Source organism: Sander lucioperca, chromosome 3 (assembly GCF_008315115.2).
Source record: "Sander lucioperca isolate FBNREF2018 chromosome 3, SLUC_FBN_1.2, whole genome shotgun sequence".
Classification (NCBI taxonomy): Eukaryota; Metazoa; Chordata; class Actinopteri; order Perciformes; family Percidae; genus Sander; species Sander lucioperca.
The window spans coordinates 4,722,680-4,736,798 of NC_050175.1; the positions used below are offsets into that span (position 1 = coordinate 4,722,680).

The window sequence follows — 14,119 nt, forward strand, 5'->3', positions numbered from 1 at the left end:
TTCATTCACAAAGAAAATTGGTGTCCTTAAAGGTTGGATTTTTTTTTTTTTAATTAAGGCATTAAGATCAATTTCCTAAAGATGATTTTTTTATTCCTTTTTAGTCAACTTTAGCATGGGTGTCCTAATTTGTTCACATGACTGTAGCTGATGTGGTATTAGCTAAAGTGGTTAGCACACACCAAATGTTTCGACAGATGACTTAGAAAACCCTGCCAATTTTGACCAGCTCACCCGGAGACTGAAGGCAGGACACATTCAGAAACCGTATCTCACTCTAAACAGCATGAATGTTTTTTTTTTCGTAAGTTTGTATGCATGTGGAAGCACCAGAGACACAAAATAACACCCCAAATCCCAGAAAAAGTGATTTTTTTTTTCATAATATGGGCACTTTAATGCTTAAAGAAATATCTAAAAACGACTTGCACATACATCATCCCAAACGTTTCCAACAATGTTCAAACCCAGAAAATTAGCTTCTCACATGAGGCCAAATGTGATCATTGGTTGAATATCCTGGGAAGAGATGAAAGACAGCATTGTTAGTGGGGGAAACGCCTCAGGTTCAAACTGAGCAGTTTACTCACATCTGAAGCATAAAGGACACTCTTTTGAGGATCACTCATAGACTTACTCATGGCTTCAGAGTCTGAAAAGTTCAAAGTCTTAAAGCTCCATTGTGTAAGAAGTTCTCCCATGTAGCGGTGAAATTGTATATGACAACCATCTGAATATTACCTTCTAGCCCTTCCTCCTATGGTGGCCGAACCCAAAATGATTTCTTAGTATCGCCATCGTTTCCACGCAGCTGTTCTAGCCACTCCAATATTAACTTTGGTCTTGTTGCTTTGCCTGTCGCGTTGTCGTTTTAATTCTCTTTTTCGCTTCCCTGGCGAGTAATCTCCCCCTGGCATTCATCACGGTGACACTGAGTGTAAGAGGGCGAAATGTGGAGCTATGTCCCTCTTTGGCTAATGTATTATAAAGATGGAGGTATGTCCCTCTTTGGCTAATGTATTATAAAGATGGAGGTATGTCCCTCTTTGGCTAATGTATTATAAAGATGGAGGTATGTCCCTCTTTGGCTAATGTATTTTAAAGATGGAGGTATGTCCCTCTTTGGCTAATGTATTTTAAAGATGGAGGCGCCATTTGAGTGACTCGCTCGTATGTATTCTGAATGATTCTGAATGTCAGATTCTACGCTTACGAGAACAGTTTGATTAGTTGGTGGAAGTTATTACACATGAATGAGTACATATTTGTTAAAGAACAAAGGAGTTTTTGCTAAGAATCAACTCAAAAAAGTAAAGATTCTCTCTAATTTCCAGCAGGGCCAGCCTCCACTGGCTCCTAAAACATGTGTCGATCACAGACTGTAACAAATAACGGACATATCAGCAGTCACAACACCTGTTGTTTTGACGCCTCGTGTGTTAGGTTTTCAGTTTATCTGGACTTTCTATAGAAGACAGACTTCTATAGAAACAGATTTCTGCTATAGGGGGCGATGGTGAGCTGAGAAATAAAAAAAAAGCTGCAGGTTGAGAGACACACGGTGCCTCCCATGTTTTAGAAATGCAGGAAAAAGCTCCAGGAAGCAGAGGAAGCTCTCATTGTGTCGTTCTGAGCCGCGGAGGAAAGACAAATGCAAAGAAAACAAGAAAAAGGCGGGAAAACAGAAACAATGCAGAGCTGAAGCACAGGAAGCGTTATCATCCCAGCTGATTACTGAGAGTAGAAGACGGAAATAAGTAACTCCACATATCTACTGGAGCTCATAGACGTGATCTGCTGCTGGACTTTGACTCAAAACACCTGGGAAGTGTGTGTGTGTGTGTGTGTGTGTGTGTGTGTGTGTGTGTGTGTGTGTGTGTGTGTGTGTGTGTGTGTCTGGCTGGCTGTGTGTGTGTGAGTGTGTCTGGCTGGCTGTGTGTGTGTGTGTGTGTGTGTGTCTGGCTGTGTGTGAGTGTGTCTGGCTGGCTGTGTGTGTGTGTGTGTGTGTGTGTGTGTGTGTGTGTGTGTGTGTGTGTGTGTGTGTGTGTGTGTGTGTGTGTGTCTGGCTGTGTGTGTGTGTGTGTGTGTGTGTGTGTGTGTGTGTCTGGCCATGTGTGTGAGTGTGTCTGGCTGGCTGTGCGTGTGTGTGTGTGTGTGTGTGTGTGTGTGTGTGTGTGTGTCTGGCCATGTGTGTGAGTGTGTCTGGCTGGCTGTGCGTGTGTGTGTGTGTGTGTGTGTGTGTGTGTGTGTGAGTGTGTCTGGCTGGCTGTGTGTGTCTGGCTGTGTGTGTGTGTTGGGCTCCAGGGTAGCTCAGTTGGTAGAGCGTGAGCCTATATAAAGAGGTTTATTCCTCAACGTAGAGGCCCAAGGTTGAAATCCGACCTGCAGCAGTTTCCTGCATACTTTTTGGCATTTTATCTCAAATATTTTGTTACCCCTATCGAGAAATAAACACTTTTAAATCCAAAAACATCGTTCTTGTGACTTGTCGTGGTGCTCCGTCAGGTCAGTGGTAGCTGGTGGTCTAGTTACTAGAGGTGTGATCTTCACTGATCTCCCGATTCAATTACGATTATCATGTCTTCGATTCAATATTTCGATGCATCACGATGCGTCAAAGACATTTTTCTATTAAAGCCATATAAGATATTTAATTCATAGCTTTTCAAGCTTCAAAAACCAAACATTCTGCAGTGCTCTAATACTAAATAAATTGGATACATAAAACTACAGCACTGAGCACATGGCACTTCCTGAATGTGCAAAACATACCAGAATATGTAAACAGAAATGTTGTTAGGCATGCATTAAATTGTAAACAGAAATAATCGATTATGGCCCGGCCGATTATCGATGCAGCATCGTCCATGTCCACGATTCAATGCATCGATTATTTGATTAATTTCAACAGCTCTACTAGTTACCCCAGAATAGGTGACTGTGCGCTGGGTACAGAGCACCGCGAGCTGCTGGTCATGGTGCTCCGTCAGGTCAGTGGGAGTTGGTGGTTGAATTACCCCAGAATAGGTGACTGGGGAGAGGTAGCACCAGAGGACTTCTGTTTACTTCTGCCAAGCAACCAGGAGTAGGCTAGGCACACCCACTAGAGTGCGGATCGGGCCGCATTTTTCTGTCCGAGTCCGGCCCGCGTCCGACAGAGCAGTAACCGAACCCAACCCGAGCCTGACAGGCATTAAGATTAGAGATGCACTGATTGACCGGCCGGTGACCGGAATTGGCCGATTTTCACGTGACCGGCCATGACCGGCAGGTCAGTCTGACATATGCCGATTTTATGCCGGTCAAATGCACACGCACCGCCGCTCCATCAGCTGTTTAAGAAATGTCATGAAGTCGTAATTATACAAGATTATCTGTTCAAAAAATGTTTTATGTTCTATGCAAAATGTAAAATGTTCTATTAAAGAAAAGATAGAAAATAAGTATTTGTGTGTGTTATAAGGTGGTTAGGAAATATGAAATCGGAATCGGCCAAAATCGGTATCGGCAGTCAAACTCAATGAAAAATCGGAAATCGGAATTGGCCTAGAAAGTTGTAATCGGTGCATCTCTAATTAAGATATTTATGTCCGAGCCCGACACAGTTAAAATCCCGTTATTTTCTCATACTAATGACACATGTACGTTTGTTTGTGTGGATTATTAAGCAGCTGTAGGAAGGCATTCGGAAATGTCAACAGATGAGGTCATCAGCTCACACAGAGCAACAAGCCCACGTTAACACAGGCGCGCACAAGAGGTGCGCTGATGTGACCGAGCCCGACCCGAAGCGAACATCATTTCTAAATATCTGTCCGAACCTGGCCCGGCCCGTCAGGTACCGTTGGGTCCCGACGAGTCCCGACGGGTCCCGACGGGTCCCGACGGGCTCGGTTCGGGTATCCATCCTCTAACGCACAGGAACGCCCATCAAGTGAGTGCGTGTCGCTGTCTTTTGCAGCTAATGTGACTGTAGGGTTAAAGTCCGCAGCACTCCAACTGCACTGAACGCAAGAAGTATGAAACAGCTTTTGGTACCACGACAAACATAAGACTTTCTTAATTTGATAAATTATCTTTTAAACTGACAAACATCATGTGGGTAATTCACAGCTCAATTCAAACGGGATCAAAAACATTATGTGTCTCTCCCCGTTCACTACCGGACACATTTTATCCAAAATAAGTTCCCATGGTTGACACAGGAAGGGGCGGGACTTCACATCTCTGCACCGTTTCAAACCATATACCACCTTCAGTTATACAGTAGATCAATATTATAATGTATCAATAAATTAGGTCTCCATCTTAGTCTGGTGTCCATCTGAAGATTTAAAAAAGTTTAAAACACGAAGAAAATAACACAAACTTGACATTAAAGTCACAACTTTATTCACACTTTAATAACCTGATATATAAGTGGAATAAATGCTGTTTAATCATGAGTTTTCCTTGTAAAAAAACAACATATAAAGTCATATTAATGAGAACATCCTGAGAGAATCCTGGAACTTTTTTTGATTTTGGTCCGAAGCCATTCATCCGACCCGCCCTCATCTCTATAAATGTACTTGGTTGTTTTTTTTCGCCCATGCGCGCTCACTCCCAACCCACGGAATTCTCACATGTCGGACAGTCCGTGAAGGCGGCACACTGACAGACCAGCCAGCAGTCTTGACTTTTTAGCGGCGGAGAGCAGCCGAGCAGAGGGGCGAAAACACGGACTGTACACCGATGGAAAAACGGGGAAGAACCGACTGCTGATAGCCGAGTTTAAACTTTTAACAACTCAACTTTTTACCTTAGGGAAACTGGGAGGATTTACTGCGAAGAAACCGCGAAAACAGGAGGAGGAAGAGGAGGGGAAGGAGTCGCTGCTTGGGACCAGAGGTAGGGAAAAGTTTGGTGTCTTCAAACGTTTGTATTCCTCCGACTTTCGTGGCACAAAAGTCAGGCTGTTTGTGGTTTTGTGGGACGCTGTATCCCGCCCTGGTTGCTCGTGTTGTTGTGCTGTTGTCCTGGACATGAACCAGCGGTTAAAAATGTCAATCAGTGCAGATCTGATTCTCTTCTGTGTCTGGTTACAATTCAATTCAATGTGTCTCTTTTCATGCGGCCGTCCAGCACTTTCCATCGCTTCAAAGAGCTGTTTAACAAAAGAGCTGCGGCCTCACCTGGTCAACACACACGCACACACACACACACACACGCACAGACACACACACACACACACACACACACACACACACACACACGCACAGACACACACACACACGCACAGACACACGCACAGACACACACACACACGCACAGACACACACACACACACACGCACACACACACACACACACACACACACACACACACACACACACACACACGCACACGCATAGAGACACACACACAAACACACACATAGAGACACACACACACACACGCATAGAGACACACACACACATAGAGACACACACACACACACACGCATAGAGACACACACACACACACACACACACACACACACACACACACACGCATAGAGACACACACACACACACACACACATAGAGACACACACACACACACACGCATAGACACACACACACGCATAGACACACACACACGCATAGAGACACACACACGCATAGAGACACACACGCTTACAGAGACACACACACACACACACAGAGAGACACACTGACAGACCACACACGCAGAGACGCAGGATAAACACACACACACACACACACACACTGACAGACATGCATACACTGACAGACAGAGACACAAACACTCTCACACACACACACTCTCTCACACACACACACACACACACACGTATACACACACACACACACACACACACACACACACACGCATAGAGAGACACACACACACACGCACACGCATAGAGACACACACGCACACGCATAGAGACACACACACACACACACGCACACGCATAGAGACACACACACACGCATAGAGACACACACACACACACACACACACACACGCATAGAGACACACACACACACACACACACACACACGCATAGAGACACACACACACACACACACACACACATAGAGACACACACACACACACACACGCATAGAGACACACGCATAGACACACACACACACGCATAGACACACACACACGCATAGAGACACACACACACAGGCATAGAGACACACACACACACGCACGCGCGCACAGAGACACACGCGCACAGAGACGCACGCACACACACACACGCACAGAGACACACACGCACACACACACACACACGCGCGCACAGAGACACACACACACAGAGACGCACACACACGCACAGAGACACACACACGCAGAGACACAGCATAAAGACACACACGCACACACACGCACAGAGACACACACACGCAGAGAGACACACTGACAGACCACACACGCAGAGACGCAGGATAAACGCACACACACACACACACACACTGACAGACATGCATACACTGACAGACAGAGACACACAAACACTCTCACACACACACACACACACACACACACACACACACACACACACACACACACACACACACACACACACGTGTTGGTGTTTCTCTGTCCCTGAGGGCTGAACATATTTAGTGCTAATTGATTAATTGTTGCAGGAACTGCCGTCTCTCCGTCCACCAGCCTAAACACAATACTAATCACATTTACAAACAGTGAAGAGCTGAAAAACTCCACTTATATTAACAATACACTGTAAACACAAGTCTTGTTTTGTCAAACGTGTCCAACCCCAAAAACATCCAGTTTATCATGACATCAAATGAAGAAAAGCAGCAAATTCTCACATTTTCAGAAGCTGAAAACGTTTGCTGGATTATTATAGGATCTCCATAATAATAATGTCAGTCTGTCTGACAGTCTAAAACGGCCCACTTCCTGTCTGGTTCAGTCTGTGTTTTGACCTTTTGGGGAGCGTTTAGTTTTCTAGAGGAGTGTGTAACAGGCAGATGTTGGGAGGAGTTCCCAGCAGCTCCTTTGATTAAAACTCCTGATTCTAATCCGGCTGCTGGATGTCCTCACTGCAGGATTTTTCCTGTCCTTGTGAGGACATTTGGGCCACAGACAACTCTTTCTCTTGGGTTTCCTGTCGTGTGTGTGTGTGTGTGTGTGTGTGTGGTCCCGATAGTCTTGTGGGGCCAAAATGCTGGACCCCACAAGGTTAAAGGTCTGTTTGAGGGTTAAGATGTGGTTTTAGGGTTAGAATTAGGTTATGGTTAGGGTGAGGGTAAGGGTTAAGGTTAGGCATTTAGTTGTGATGATTAACCTTAGGGTAAGGGGCTAGGGAATGCATTATGTCAATGACGGGTCCCCACAAAGAGAGTGCCACGTGTGTGTGTTAGTTGCAGGGTGTGTCAGACACTGACCGCTCCAGTAGGAGAGTTTCTATAAATAAACTGGTTTTGTCTGCAGGTTTCTTGGTGTGCTTGTGTCCCAGAGCAGCAGCAGCCACGTCACTCAGCACTGACTCGTTAGGGCTGGTATCTCCGAGGATTTCCTGCAAATCATACGCTGGTTTATCCTCCCCCCTTCTAATACGACCCACAGGAGCGTTTTCCGTCCTCATATCTAAACCAGAGAAGGTAGCGGTCGCGGTTTTAAACACGTGGTTTAACGTTGTGAAACGGTCCCAGTCTGGTTAGGTTTAGACACCAAAACTACTGAGTTAAGATGATAAAAAGATGGAGGTTTGGGCTCAAATCAGACGTGACTTCACTTCCTGAAGGTGACCACGATTCTCCAAATCTTCGATTACACTTTCGATTCTAAGGTCATGATTCTTCATTACACAAACAGACACACACACACACACACACACACACGCCGGCCCTGCTATTCTCTTAAAGAGATATGCCAGAACGACACAGGTGCACAAGTAGAAATCCTCCTGACGGCGTAAGCTCTGCGTAGACGTACAAGATTTCTTTTAGTTTGTTGAAAGAGTATCGGTAGAAAACTCCACTTCATAATGTAACTGTCATTCATGTTTTACTGCTGCCTTTTATGTTCAATCCAATGTTCAATTAGTTCGATAAAAGAAAGTTAGACATGAAACTGTTAGTTTGTCCGAAAGGAAAGAGTTTATTGCTTTTATTAAAATCTATTTTAGTGTTTGGATGTGAGCTGCAGCAGTTTGTCTGACAACATGAAGAGAAAGTGTTTCTGTAAACAGTTTAACCATAAACACATAGTTTGACTCTGCAAGAAAAGTCACAGCAGCAAAGCATGCTGGTAGTATTTCACGGATTAAATCTGTGCTGATCTTCATGTTTGACTTGTTTTCTGAACCGGACTTTCTGGTCAGATGGGACTCTGACACCCGGCTTCCAACTAGCGTGTCCGTGTAGGTATTGACGGCAAAATAGGCTACACAATATTTGGTTCTGTATGACAATGCAATATTTGAAAATCAATAATTATTATTATTTCTTTTTTTTTTTAAACCTCCTTTTTATTGAGAAATATAGAATATAAACATACTAGACACATCGGTACAGGTATATCTGCATTTATGTCAAAACCTCGAGACTTTAAAACATCAACATGTCATTTATTAAATGTATTTGTGTCTAAATGACATATAAACATCTTTTCGTATTCTATGTTGCCTGGAAACACTTCCAACACGCTTGCGTGTCGCGTGAAAATTGGGCGTCAGTCCTATTTCTAGCATGCACGCGTTTTCAGCGCCTGAGAGAAGTTGTGTCACGCAGGCAGTGTGCACGCTCTAACCTGTTAACATGGGAGCCGAAATAAAAACGGACACGCCACGCAGCTGATACGCTCACGCCACGCAGCCAGTGTGCAGGAGGACTAATAATAAGTGAAACAGGAGCAGAATGTACCGCTTCACGTGAGAGCAAATGAGGACGAGACATAACACAGTGGCCCCCGTCCCTGGCAGGTGTTGTGTGACGATAGCAGTCCCGGTGCTGGAGAAGAAGAGGGGGCCCAAGAAAGACAGGATAAGAGATGAGGGGAAGAATAGATCGGGGCTCTGGAGGTCTGACAGTCTAGAGAGACATGGATCGGCTCCAGCTTTTTGTCTGTTGCTAGGGAAACGTAGTCTCTGCGTGCTTTGTGATCCCACAGATCTGTGTATTGTAACTGTGATTCTTGACTGATTAGACAAATGTATTTGACTTTATCTTATCGTCATATTTGTAAGGTTGGTTATAGGGGTGTAAGAAAAAATGTATACACTTGTATTGAGATATTTTATTTTGCAATACTGTATTGATTTTCAAAAAGGCAATATCGATTTTTTTATTTTTTTTATATTTTTATTTAATTTATTTTTTTCAAAAATATTCATGTAAGACAGTGGTTCACGTTTATGTTGTGTTTAAACCCCCTACCACTAGATGGCTATGCTGAGACACCACTAGTGTCCTCGCCTAGCAGTCCCTAGCAGTGCCTAGCAGTGCCTAGCAGTCCCTGACAGTGCCTAACAATGCCTGACTTTTTGCTAGAAGCTAACAACGTAGCTATGGCTGAACTTTGGTCTACTTTAGCATATAAACATTAGCTCACTAAGAACCTGTGAACCACAATCCCAAACTGGCAGTTTGATTTTCTGTGTCCTGAATTGTTGACCTAAAGTAAACTTCTTTGACTTTTATGAACATCATGTCTTTTTTTTAAATATTAGTTTTTCTAAAATTATACTTTCAAAAAATCCCAATATATCGCCTTACGCACAGTATCGCAATATATTGAATCGTAACCCATGTATCGTGATACGTATCGTATCGCCAGATTCTTGCCAATACACAGCCCTGGTTGGGTACTGAAACCTGGCTCGACTGTGGAACCGGTTCCTACGCAACCGGTAAGAATCGGACCGGATCAGAATGCAAATTTTGGTTCCTCATTTCGGTTCCACTTAATGTGTCGACTGAAATATTTTCCCTCTGTCGCTCTGAAACGGACGTAAAAATATCCCCCTTTCTCTGTAGTCTACCGTTAGCTAGCTACCGTAAATGTAGGCTACCTTTAAAATGTCATATTTTCCGTCTGGGCTCACCAAAACGGACGTAAAGCCATATTAACCATTCACTGCAGGTGATCGCTAGTAAACATATTACATCTTTGATGTCATTTTTCAGTTTTTCAAGAATCTGTTTAGGAATCGGAATCGTTTTAAAAGTACCGGTTTGGCATCGGAATCATAAAAATCCAAACGATACCTAACCCTACTTATGGGCTGCATTACAGTAAAGTGACGTACTTTTCTGAACTTACCAGACTGTTGTAACTGTTCTGTTATTTGCCTTTACCCACTTAGTCATTATATCCACATTCCTGATGATTATTTATCAGAAATCTCATTGTGTAAATATTTTTGTAAAAAGCACCAATAGTCAACACTACAATATCGTTGCGGTATTGATATTGAGGTATTTGGTCAAAAATATTGTGATATTTGATTTTCTCATTGGTGTCAATTTAAAGCCCTGATCTCAAGTAATATCGTCATGGAGATATTCAACGTTATGGCATGGTGCAGCTCTTCATACAACCATGAATCAGCCCTAACAAGTCCTTCAGCCTCATGTAATTACTGAAATTCTGGGTCTTTATAAATTATAGAGTGTGGTCTAGACCTACTCTATCTGTAAAGTGTCCTGAGATAACTCTTGTTATGATTTGATACTATAAATAAAATGTAATTGAATTGTAACGTTCCAGACTCAAGCTCCCCCTCCTCCTCTCTTCCTCTCTTCCTCCCAGTCTGCAGTGACGTATTAACTGGCTCACTACAAAGCCATCCCAAACAGTAACTACAGACACGTGATGTGTTCACTGGCCTCTGATCCCAGTGGGTCTCTCGGGTGTTGAGCTGCTGTGTTTCCTGCAGAGGTTTCTGCTCCCGAAGGACACACGGAGTAACAAACCCAAACCAGCTGCAGCCTCTCGCACGTCACTAAAGATTAACTCTGTGTTTGCTGAGTTCACGGTCTCAGTCAAAGCTGCTGATATTTATCTACAGGTGCTACACACACACACACACACACACACATACATACATACATACATACATACATACATACATACATACATACATACATACACGTGCACATAGACGCACACAGACACACCTACACACACAGACGCGCACACATACAGAGACTCACACACAGACACACACTGTGTGTGTGTACGTGTCTGTCTGTCTGTGCGTCTGTGTCTCTGTATGTGTGCGCGTCTGTGTGTGTGTACGTGTGTCTGTGTGAGTCTGTGTGTGCATCTGTGTGTGTGTGTCTCTGTATGTGTGCGCGTCTGTGTGTGTCTCCAGAGCTCTCGAGTGTTTCCAGTTCAGTAAATGTGATAGGAGCAGAAGGCGGCAGCAGCAGCGCAAGGTTAGGTCTTATCTGTGGCGAGGTGATTAATTCTCCGTGGTCAGACTCAGACGGTAGTTTGTGGAGCGAGGTTACGTATTATCTGTGGCGAGGTGATTAATTCTCCGTGGTCAGACTCAGGCGGTAGTTTGTGGAGTTTCAGACGGCGTGACATGTGAAGCTGTGGGAAAAACTGCAGACTAGAGGAGCGTGACGGACCGAGAGGAGAACATAGAGATGACAGTTTGTTGTTTATTGCTTTTATTAAAATCTATTTTAGTGTTTGAATGTGAGCTGCAGCAGTTTGTCTGACAACATGAAGAGAAAGTGTTTCTGTAAACAGTTTAACCATAAACACATAGTTTGACTCTGCAAGAAAAGTCACAGCAGCAAAGCATGCTGGGAGTATTTCACGGATTAAATCTGTGCTGATCTTCATGTTTGACTTGTTTTCTGAACCGGACTTTCTGTGTGTGTGTGTGTGTGTGTGTGTGTGTGTGTGTGTGTCCAGTTTGAGTCCAGCAGGTGGAGCTGTTGAGCCAGCTCTCCCATGATGCTGCAGGGCGTCTGGCTGTCTGAGTGACTTCACGTCCTGCCCAATAAAACCCAGAAACAAAACTTAAATTAGCACGTTAAAGGTGGAGCCACTCTCTAGTTGGATCTATGATCAATTTCAGTAGCAATGAGAGAGAGAGAGAGAGAGAGAGATTCTTTATTGCAATAACAATTCAAATGTTCTGTAAATGCAAATAAATATACTATCAGCCGTTTGGACAAAGAGCAGAAAATAGAGAGAGAGAGAGAGAGAGAGAGAGAGAGAGAGATGGTTGTTTCCTCACTGTCAGCTTTTCTCTTTCTTTCTTCCTTTTTTCCAGATGACTGATGTCATGTTACAGCTGTGTGTGTGGGGTGTTTCCACCCAGCTGCTAACGCTGTAATTTCCTCCTAAAATAGCTCCGTTGGAGAGGTGAAATGGGTGTGTCGATGCATTTAGCGACTCTGTAAACCACTTTACCCAAACAACTTTATCTCTCTCTTTCTCTGTCTATTTTCTGCTCTTTGTCCAAACGGCTGATAGTATATTTATTTGCATTTACAGAACATTTGAATTGTTATTGCAAAAATATTTGTGATTTAACAATATAATTGTCTCTTTAAGTCCAATTTAAAAGTATTTATTAATGTATTACTTTTCAGGTGTTTGTGTCTCTCTGTGTGTGTGTGTGTGTGTCTGTAAAGTAAACCACCACCTTTTTCTTAAATGAACATTAAACTGACAGTAGAATATGCAGTCTGTAACAAAGCTCATGTTTTGATTCACTAAATAAAGAATAGAAATGTTCATAAAATGCCACAAACAAGGAGAGAACTGTAGAGTTATAGTCTACAGAGGACTGAACATTTCAACAGGCTGACTCACACTAAACCAGTTTGACATTTTTATTTCTCAGCAACTGTAACAGAAAACATGTTGTATGGCAGTGTTCATTTCACCCAGTCGGACTAAACTGTATAGGGATGGATTAGGGTAAGGGTTAGGTATGGGTTAGGTATAGGGATGGGTTAGATATAGGGATGGGTTAGATATAGGGATGGGTTAGGTATAGGTGTGGGTTAGGGTTAGGGATGGGCGCTTCTAGGGGCACGGGCACAGTTTTTTAAATGTCTTCCCGATTGTCCCGCTTTCTTGTTTCGGCCACCGGGGGGAGCAAAGATAAGAAACCACGGTACCATTGGGAACACTTTTGCCGAAATGTTCCCAATAGACCTTTTTCACGGCAGACATGTTGACATGTCATAGTAGGAAAAGCACATTCACACAGCACGTGTATTCAAACCCATTAATGATGGCTGCGTTCCACTTAGGAGAGGCCCTGGTATTGTGCATGCTGACTCACTGAAATAGCTTACTGGGACACTAGATGGAACTGAGCCATCGTTAAGGTTATCAATTTCAGCTGTGCTTTTCCTACTATGACAAGTCAAAATGTCTGCTGTGAAAAAGGTCCATTGTCCCTTGGCCAAATGGGAACACTTTAAGCCCAAATGGGAACACTTTTCTGAAATGCAAAAAGCCAAATGGGAACACTTAAGACATTTGGGAAGGACACTTGGGAGGACAATTGCTCTATTGAAAGGCTGCCAAATGTCCACCAGCCCCGAGGGATGCTAATCATCCCAAATGGCAAAAGTATGTCCCATTTTTAACTAAGGGAAGCCTAACCCAGGACATTTGGCTGGTTTTTAATGGTGGGATTGACTGTTCCCAAGTGTCCCTCGCAAATGGCAAAAGTGTCCCCAAATGTCCTTTCCCAACTAGAGGTGTCTTGGATGCATTTTTGGCCTCAGAACCTAAACCTTAAAAATTGCAATTTTTCGACCTACAGGTAGAGCCCTGACTTTTGAGTATGTTGTTGCCAGCTCTTTATGGAGTAAAACTGGTGTTGGTTTGGAAATGCTAGCACTTAGTATGGCTGCACAGGAAGGTAGGCCATTTGGGAACAGTTTTGCCATTTGGGAAGGACAATTGGGAACAGTCACTCTCCCTGTTAAAAGCAGGCCAAATGTCCTGGGTTAGGCTTCCCTAACACTTCTCATCCCTTAGTTAAAAATGGGACATTTGGCCTGTTTTTAATAGGGGGATTGACTGTTCCCAAGTGTTCTTCCCAAATGGAAGAAATATTCCCAAATGTCCTTTCCCAATTGGAGTCCAGACCCTTTCTGCC

General features: G+C 43.7%; 1 protein-coding gene across 3 annotated transcripts in view; it reads left to right on the forward strand.

Moving 5' to 3' along the window:
• The first annotated feature begins 4,577 nt into the window (after positions 1–4,577).
• Positions 4,578–14,119, forward strand: part of kifc3 (kinesin family member C3) — a 90,954-nt gene continuing 81,412 nt past the window's right edge. For all 3 annotated transcript variants that reach the window (XM_035999177.1, XM_035999180.1, XM_035999184.1), the window contains exon 1: positions 4,578–4,890. The gene's annotated coding sequence lies outside the window, so the exon portion shown is untranslated. The remainder of the gene's footprint in view (positions 4,891–14,119) is intronic.